Source organism: Suricata suricatta, chromosome 2, assembly GCF_006229205.1.
Source record: "Suricata suricatta isolate VVHF042 chromosome 2, meerkat_22Aug2017_6uvM2_HiC, whole genome shotgun sequence".
Taxonomy (NCBI): Eukaryota; Metazoa; Chordata; class Mammalia; order Carnivora; family Herpestidae; genus Suricata; species Suricata suricatta.
In genome coordinates, this window is record NC_043701.1 from 138623719 (window position 1) to 138633137 (window position 9419).

At 51.2% G+C, this 9419-nt stretch overlaps 1 long non-coding RNA gene across 1 annotated transcript; it reads left to right on the forward strand.

The window, feature by feature from the left end:
• Positions 1-581: 581 nt before the first annotated feature.
• Positions 582-8598, forward strand: LOC115272516. Its single transcript, XR_003900396.1, has 2 exons — positions 582-711; positions 8273-8598. It is a non-coding gene; the product is annotated as an uncharacterized LOC115272516 (long non-coding RNA).
• Positions 8599-9419: the final 821 nt, after the last annotated feature.

Consider the following 9419-nt stretch of genomic DNA (forward strand, 5'->3'; position numbering starts at 1 on the left):
GAAACCATGTGGACCCCAAGGCAACCTCCTGGCCCTCAAGGACATGGCCAAAGTCAAGCCGGTCAAGGGATGTAGCAAACTATTTGGACCAAGAGCCAAAGCAGGTGGCCAGACCATGCTGGTGTTCAGTTCCGGAAATGCTGAATTCTGAGCGAGCAGTGTAATAGATGTGCACCCCTTGCAAAGCTGCTTACAAGGAAATCCCTGCTACCTAAGAAACTAACCTTGCTTCTCCCCAGAATTGTTCTATACTAAAGGGCACTGAAACTGGGGCCATTCCTTAAACATATCACCACCCCAGTTAATTGGAGAGGCCTTCTGAATTTACTCCAACTTTCAGGGCACAAGAAATTTACTCATTGGCATCAAAACTGGATGGCCCACGTGTCCCATCTGTCCCCCCGGCACTAGGACTGAGAGAGACGCCCTCATGGTGATAACTTCAGGTTCAGGTGATGACTCCTGCATCCATTGTAGAAAAAAGTGCTCAGAGAAAAGGACAGATTCACTCTTGTAGCATGACGTGGAGATCATAATGTATTTTATGATCTCATGCATATGAAATGGCCAGCACAGGCAAATCACAGAAACCCTGGCTGCCAGGGCTGGGGGGTGGGAATAGGGAATGACTGCTCAACAGTCAGGAGCCTCTTTTGGGGTAACAAAAATGTTCCTGAATTAGACAATAGCAATGGATTCACCATCAACTCAGTGAGTACAATAAAGACTGTTTTAATTTTTTTAATGTTTATGTTTGAGAGAGAGAGAGAGAGAATGTGTGTGTGTGTGTGTGCGTGCATGTGTGTGTGCGCTTGTGTGCAGGAGAAGGGCAAGAGAGAGGGAGACACAGAATCCAAGGCAGGCTCCAGGCTCTGAGCTGTCAGCACAGCACAGCCTGACACGGGGCTCGAACCTACGAACAGTGAGATCATGACCTGAACCAAAGTTGAATGCTTAATCAACTGAGCCACCCAGGAGCCCCACTAAAGACTATTTTTAAGGATAAACTTTATGGTATGAGAATTGTATCTCAATAAAGCTTTTTTGTTGTTGGTGGTGGTGGTGGTGGGGAGAGAATCTGAATGTACCAAATTAGGAGGTTCTTCCTCTCAACATCTTCCCACTTGTTAGCCCTGAACTGACACGGTCCCCATATCCTAAGCACTCCTGGCAGCCCTGCAGTAATGAGACTAGCCCCCTACACATTGCCCTTAAGTCGGCCAGCCCGCAGCAGGCCCCTCCCACCAAGTGACAGCCCCCATCCCCCACACACACACTCAAGGGTTCTAAGCAACCAAGGCAGGCATGGGAACATTCTCAGAACATTCCCAGGAAACACCTCTGGGAATATTCATTCATCTGGTAGGGAAGCTGACTGCTTTCAGAAAACTGGAGCCCAGGATGAGGAAGAGATGTGAAACCAGAGAGACAGCCGCCTGCCTTCTAAGGAAGCTGGGGCTGGGAGGAAGGAAGCGGCGCACCCGACAGTCCACACCATCACCGTGTTACTCCAAGCTGTGTCGAAGGAGACATACACTTTGGGGCTGCAAGCGTGACAGACTTCAGAGGAAAGCAAATCAGGCATAAAAACTGCTAGAGGTTCCATTAGCAAGACCGCAAAAAATAGGATTCCCACCTCCCCCCTGTTGCCCTCAAGGCCCCTCATACTGCTAAAAATAAAGCTACGGGCCCTGGTATTTGTGATGCCAGAGTTCTCAGGAGGCCTACAGGGCCAGCCTCCCTCTGGGCTTCCTTCAGTTTTCCTTGCCTCCCCTTCTCCTCCACCTCGGCATGGATTTCCACAGCACAGGGAGGGGAGTCTGGGATTGAGAGAAGTAGGGCTGGGACAGACTTCCTTCCGATGTCCCAATTCGAGGATGGGCACCAGGGCTTGAAAACCAAACATGTGGACAGGTGCTACGCCCCTCTGGGAGAACACGGTCTGGGCATCTGTGTTAGTGGGGGTGAGGGTACAAATCCTTTCAATAAGTGGGCACCCCACCCCCACCCCCTGGGATCCTTGTGGGTGTTCAGAGGAAGGAATCAAAAGTGTGCAGGCAGAGGGCGCCTGGGTGGCTCAGTTGGTTAAGTGTCCAACTTCGGCTCAGGTCATGATCTCACGGCTCTCGTGGGTTCGAGCCCTGAGTCAGGCTCTCTGCTGACCGCTCAGAGCCTGGAGACTGCTTCGGATTCTGTGTCTCCCTCTCTCTCTGACCCTCCCCGATTCACGCTCTGTCTCACTCTCTCTCAAAAATAAACAAAACACTAAAAAAAATTTGTTTTAAGTGTGTAAGCAGGGAGACAGCTGGGGCAGTAGGTCAGCTGCGCTCAGACCAACTCCCTCCTGTTACACGGCAGGAAGTGTCACCTCTGGCTCCTTCCACAGACCCCTGCCTCAGCCCATGACTGCCCAAAACTCAGGCAGAGCCGTAGTTTCTGAGAGGGAGTGCAGCCTCAGGAGCCAGATGGCTGGGTGATCATGAGTGCAGACTGTGGTCGGCTGCTTGTGGCCCCATCCCTGCTCCCCCACGTAGTAGTGGGACCCTGGATGTGTTACTGGTCCTCAGCTCTCGGCCTCTAGAAGGAGAATGATAACGTTTCCTAGCTCACAGGGGTTATCAGAAGCTCCTACGATGGTGTCTGACACACAAAGGCACAGAGTAAATGCAGGACCTTACTGGGGAGCCACTAGCAATCTCTCCAGGGAAGCCACTGGCCTGGGGGGCGGGGGGCAGCTCCTCCCTGTCTAGGGCTGCCCTACATGCAGCGGGACACAGACCCTTCCGGGCCCTGGAAGCAAAGGCTGACACTGTTTTTCCAGCCAGGTGACAGTCAAAATGGATGAGCAGTGGGGACAGGGTTCAAATATTCGTGTGACCCTAAGCCTGCACCAAATGGCCTCCTGTGCAGCCAAAGCTGCGCACAAAAAAAAAAAAAGAAAGAAAAGAAAAAAGAAAAAAAAAAAGCCTCAAGGACAACAGGCAACAAGGAAATAAGGACTAAACAAAATAAAACAAAATAAAGCAATCAGCAGGCATGGCATTTATTAGTGTTCAAGCTACCAAATTCTCCTCTTCAGGTCTTTTGAGGCTACCTTATGCCACAGAATAGAAACCAGACTGTCATTCCCTCCCTAAAGATGAGCAGAAAGCTCTCATCAGAAAAGCCAATACTTTTTTCTGAGGGCCTTGGGGTCACCAGAAATCCCAGGTCCCGGCTTCACGGCCCAGCCCTCCCCCTCAGCCCCTCCTTTTCACATCTTGGGGTACCAGTCAGGCACCACTGTAGCCCACGGAGGCTCTGGGAGACCTCAAGGCCTGACCTCGTCTGAGACGTGTCTCCAAGAACACAGTGGCCCATAAAACAGCCTCGAGGCTGAGCACCAGGAACAGCCGTGAAAACCCACAGTTGTGACAGCAGACGCCCCAGCGGCCAGAGAGTGAAGAAGTCAGCTGCTGGTCCCCCTGCGAACCGCAGAGCGACGTCCCCTCCCCCAGCACTCCACCCAGCTGCAGCCTGGGGACCCCGGACCGGACCATAAGATCCTCACAAGCCACCAGGCAGAAGAGGCACTTCACTGAGTGCCCAGGAGCTTCCGGGGACTGCGCTGGATGCCCTCCCCCAAGAGGTCAAGTAGATAATGCAGGGAAGAGCTGGCACCCCGCCTGCAGCCAAGGGCTCCCTAAATAGTACCCTTCGTCTCTCCTAAGACTGCAAGAGCCCAGCAAGTTGGACAGGATTCCCATCCTTCAGACATGGAAATTGAGGCTCCGAGAAGTTGCACAACTAGGAAGTGACCGCACTGGGTCCAAGCCAGGTCTGTCTCCAAACACGGGTTCTGCCCACCTCCCTTTCTCAGCTGCTCCTGGAGAGACTGGGTGACAGGCTGCTAGAGATGCTAGAGGAGGCCTGGTGGTTCTCTAAGTGGCCTCCAGACCCTGGGCATGTGGGCTTCCAAGATGCCCTCCCCCCTCCCCGTCTCTGCCCAGACAGGCCCCAGCAGCATCTCAGGGAGCAAGCTCAAGCAGCCCCCTACGCCAGCCATGGCTGGAGGCAGCACTGGGTCTATCTCCTACTCCCCTTTCTGGGAAGGTTTTCCAGGTCGCAGGCCCTCGGGCTGCCAACACATGCTAACAATCACAGGAGTAGTTCACCTTTAGTAGGTGCTTCCTAAGTGCCATGTACTTTACCCGGGTTAAGTCCCTGCATGGTCACAGATGCTCCTGAGGGAGCTGCCCACTTTATAGAAAACTGAGGTTTGCGGTAGCTACACAACTGGTTCAAGGTTATGCAGCTACAGATGGCACTGCGGGGGCTGAATCTTCTGTCCTCACCACGCCACCTCGCCTCTCGGGGGTCACATCCACAGAAGTGTCCACATGACCACCATATTCCCCGATACGCTAATGGCTGCAGACTGGAGCCTCTCCCTAGGCTCCACCTGCCACCCTCCCTCAAATCCCCTGGCCTTCCTGGACCCCCTGTGCCTCAGGCCCCTTGCAGGTAAGGCTGCTGAAAGCCCAGGCTGGTTCTAAGTTTAGGGTCACCCAGCCCTGCCCCGCATCCCACTCTCAACTGGAAGGAGGGATGGGTCAGTCAAGTAGAAACACCCAAACCCCAAAGGTCTTTAAAATAGCAAAAGAGACATGCTTGCCCCTGACAGTCCCTTCTTCCCAAGCCCCAAGGGGTGCTAAGCAGGCAGTACTGCCCCATCACTAGCTCTCCTTTGGTGACAGGAACTCCCTTCCTGAAACAGGCAGAGCCATCAGGGATTCACCACATCTGGCAAAACGCCATCTTGGTTGTCCAGTGCTACCTTGGGCACCTGGACCATGGGGAAGACCCCATAAGACCTCTAGAGAAGCCAACCTTCCAGAGATCCTCATCCCCACCTTGGCAGTGGCCTTGCTCCGTTCTCCCTCCCTGTGACTGTGTGCCTACAGTGACTCACCCTGGCCGGGCCTGGGGTTGTGACTCAGCTAGGTGGATGGGGCAGGAGGGACGTGTGCCATGTTGGACCTGGGATGAGAAGAAGAGCTGCCGGCTAGGGAAGGAATGGAAGCAAGTGGGATGTGCGAGGCTAAGGAAACCACCTCGTGTCACTCAAGGGGGAAATCAGGCACAGTCACAGAGGGCAAAGGGTCATACTGCAGAGTTGGGCCAGCCACGTGAAGGACGGCCTTCCCTGCAGCTACCCTGCTGAACAGGCTCGTGGACTCCTCTACCCTCAATACCCCTTAAGAACATCATTTGTGGAGGCACTGGTTGGCAGAAGCATGGCCCCACAATGTCCACGTCCTAATGCCCAGGACCTGCAAGAGTGTCATATGTGACTAAAGGGGTTCTGCATGCATCATTAAGTGATAGATTTTGAGACAGGGCAAGTGTTCTGGATTATCCTAAATGTGAACACAAGGATCCAGAGAAGAGGGAAGCAGAGGGAGATCTGACTGCAAATGAGAACGTAAGAGACGTGGTGGTGGAAACAGAGACCACACTGATGGGCTCTGAAGATGGGGCACAGGCCACAAGACAAGGACCACGACTGGCCACTGAATGCTACAAAAGGCCAGGGAAAGAGTGCCCCCCCAACCTCGGATCCTCCAGAAGGAACCAGCACAAGGGATGCCTTGCCATCAGCCCCAGTGAAACCAATTACAGACTCCTGGCCTCCAGAGCTGTGGGAGAATAATCGCTGGTGTCCTGAGCCCACTAAGTTTGCGGTAATCTATCACAGTTGCGATCGGAAATGGAAAAACACACTCCATCTGAGAAGTCAGGACACATTCTCCATGCTCAGTGCCCTGCTGGCCACCAGAGGCTAAAAGATAAACAAAACAGATGCATCTCTGGCCTTAGAGCTTCTAGTTACTCTTTCCTCCTCCTCCATCTTTCCTCCCGGGGCCCCCAGAGCCTGGAATACACTGCCATTGTCTCTCAAAGTCTCCCTGTCCTTTCCCCTTCCAGGCCATTGCTTCCAAGCAGCTTTGCTGGGGCCGCAGAGGCTCCACACACTGGGCCCTCGGCACACTCTTCACCCACCCAGGCCTGGCTAACACCTCCTCTCCTTCAGGCCTGCCTTCTGCAGAGAAGCCTTCCGTGAGCCCTGCCCTCTTCCATGGCCTGTCATCACACTCTGGACTCCCGTGTATGCACATGCGTGTGTGCACATGTGTGTTTAGGGGGCAATGAGCTGTCTTCCTATCCATCTGCACTCACAGAGTAGACCCAGGTCCCAATGGCAAGTGACATCAGGTGTCCATCTGGACTAGCTCTGTGCTCCCTGAAATTTGGTGGACACAATGTTTAAAAAGAGCATGTAGGTTTTCGAATAATCAAAGAATTTTTTGGAAAAGAAAAAAAAAAGGCAGATGATTGGCACAGTCAGGCCTGAGTCAGAAACAGGAGGAAAATCCCTAGCAGTGCCATTGGTGGGTCATAGGGGATACAGAAGTGCTGATGCATAGGAGCACATGTACCCCAATGTTCATAGTGGCACTGTCAACAACAGTCAAATCATGGAAAGAGCCTAAATGTCCATCACCTGATGAGTGGATCAAGAAGATGTGGTATATATATACATAATGGAGTACTATATGGCAATGAGAAAGAATGAAATATGGCCATTTGTAGCAAAGTGGATGGACCTTGAGGGTATCATGCTAAGCGAAATAAGTCAGGCAGAGAAGGATAGATACCATATGTTTGCATTCATAAGTCTAACAGGAGAGGCCTGGCAGGGGACCATGGGGAGAAGAAGGGGAAAAGAGAGCAGGGGAGAGTGAGGGACACAGATCAAGGGAGACTACTGAATACTGAAAACGAACCATGGACTGAAGGGGGAGGGGGGAGGACAGGGGCGATGGTCATGGTGGGGGGCACTTGTGGAGAGAAGCACTGGGTGTTATATGTAAACCAATTTGACAATAAACTATTAAAAAAAATAAAGAAAAAGCCCTACAAAAGTCAAAAAAAAAAAAAAGGAAACAGGAGGAAGTCTAGACTCAAGTTTCAGCAACATAGAAGGGGATTAAAAGCCCCAACAGATTCCAAAGCCTTACAGGGATGAATCTTGCCATGAGCTTCAGAGAGTGATCAAAACCCTTCCAAGGCAGAGGCTATAGGTAAAAGGTCCCCAAGAGGGAGGAACTATTCAGGAAAAGCAGAAATGAGGTGGCCATCACCATCATCTCCAAGTAGCCCGACAGCCACCCAGTCCCACCCTCGGGCTCTGCCCCAGCCTCCTGGACCCGGGGGCACGCTGCCCCAATCCTGCACGACCACCTCTCCCCTCAGGCAGGTCACAGTTCAGTGAGCGCCTCCTCAGAAAGGCCTTCCCTGTCACCCACTGAGGGGGCCCCTCAAACACCCTCAACTCCATTGCCCTCTTCTGCTTTCTCCACTGTGCCCTGGAAGTGATCTCATTCATTTATTGACTGATTGTTGATTACCTGCCCCGTGCCCCATCCCAGCTCCCCACCTACCCAGGCCTTTTCCTTGCTGTTCTCCTTGGGCTTCGAACAGTGTCCGGCGTATGGTGGTGCTCGAGAATGCAGAATAAACCCTCACTGTGCATATCCAGGAGACCCTGGGATACAAAGGCCCAGGCCTGTCCTTACAAAGTCCTAGTCTGGTGGCTCCCAGAAAGAGCCCACCCACAGACTAAGAGTCTCTCTCTCCACACAGAAACTCTTTCTTCCCCAGCCAGCACCCCCATCTGCTTCAAGACAGAAAGGATGGGAATGGAGAATCCTTAAGGTCAGATCCCATGCCAAAACAACTCACTTGCTAAGTAAAAATAGCCAGACACAAATGGCCACACATTTTGGGATGCCATGTGTATGAAATGTCCAGATCAGAGCTACAAAGTAGATGATGCAGAGGAAGGAGGGGACGGGGGAGTGCCTGCTGAACACCTACAGGGCTTCCTTTTAGGGTAGAGTCAAGTAGTGGTGACCATTGCACAATTTTGTAAATATACTAAAAACTACTGAATTGTACGCCCTAAAAGCCAAATTTAATCTCAATTAAAAAAAGAGAAGACCCATTGATTTAATGCAACAGAGTAGTCAGAACTGCAGGTTCTAGGAGTCAGACTGCCCAGCCTCAATCCCTGTGAACTCAAGCAAATTCCTTGGTCTTTCTATACATTGGTTTCCCAATGTGTAAATGAAGGTAGTAATTGTACCAGCCTCAAAAAGGTAACTTTGGTTGACTGCTTTCCAAATACCCATCTTCTCTCCCTTCCTCACAGACCCTGTTTTCCATTTAGGTTCCAGTGAAGGTTCTAAGGACACAGACCACACAGCCTTGCCTTAGCCTGTCCAGTGAGAGTGACCCTCAGGACCAGTGCAAGGAATGCTGGGACAAAGGTGCTTTATTTCCTATAGGCAGGAATGTAACAGTGCATGCTGTCCAAAGCTGTGGAAGCCATCCCTGAACCCAGAAGCAATGCAGCCTTGAGATGAAGCCACCTATAAGGAAAGTAGATTGGAGTCCTTAGAGACAAGGAGTCACTGGATCAAGCCTCACCTGAAATCACCCACCCTTTCAATTTTGTGAACTACTAAAGTCCCTTTAATGTTTAAGATAGTTAAAGTCAGGATTCCTACTACTTACTATCAAAAGCATCACAACTCATTTGGCTATGTAAAATCCTTCCCTCTGGGCCTGGCACATAGTTCCCAAAAAGTGTGAGCTATTGTGGCTTTTTTCCAAACTTCTATGCTACTCACCAAGGTCAATGCTATTCATCCTAATGTCTAAAGATGAACACTACTGGCTTATGACCAGATACCAGCTTATTACCTTATAATTCAATTCCACATCCCTGTGATGGCAAGCCATGGACAACTTCATCAAAGACCCTAAAATCAATGCCCACAATTATTCATGAGGTGATTAACTGTGTGCTCAGACAAGACGAGATAGGCAAGAGGAAAGTGTAAGAACAAGACACTGTGGTTATAAACTGACAGAGGAGTTTAAAACCTAATCTGGAAGGCAAGATCCAGGGCCACAAGGCAATAAAGCCTCTATTTACCTCCATATATGATCTAGGCCATTCAGAGTGAAAGCTAAAGAGTTTGAGGGGAAAAAGAGATGAAAGTCTTGGTGGCTTTCTAGTGCCTCCTGACTCTCTCTGATCCCACACAGGGGCCTACACAGATCCAAACACACTCCCTCCACTCTCCAAGAACCTATGGAGTAAACAGCACACCAGAGCCCAGCCCCAGGCCAGACCTCGCTCCCACAAACCCCAGAGTTCACGTCCATATTCCATGTACATGGCCAGAGACCCAGACCCATTCCTGGTCATGCATAGCAAGCAGGCTAAACTATTCAAGGATTCAGTCAGTTCCTCTTTCCCCAATTTCCTTTCTTCCCCATGCAGTAGGGATGTGATGCATGAAACACTT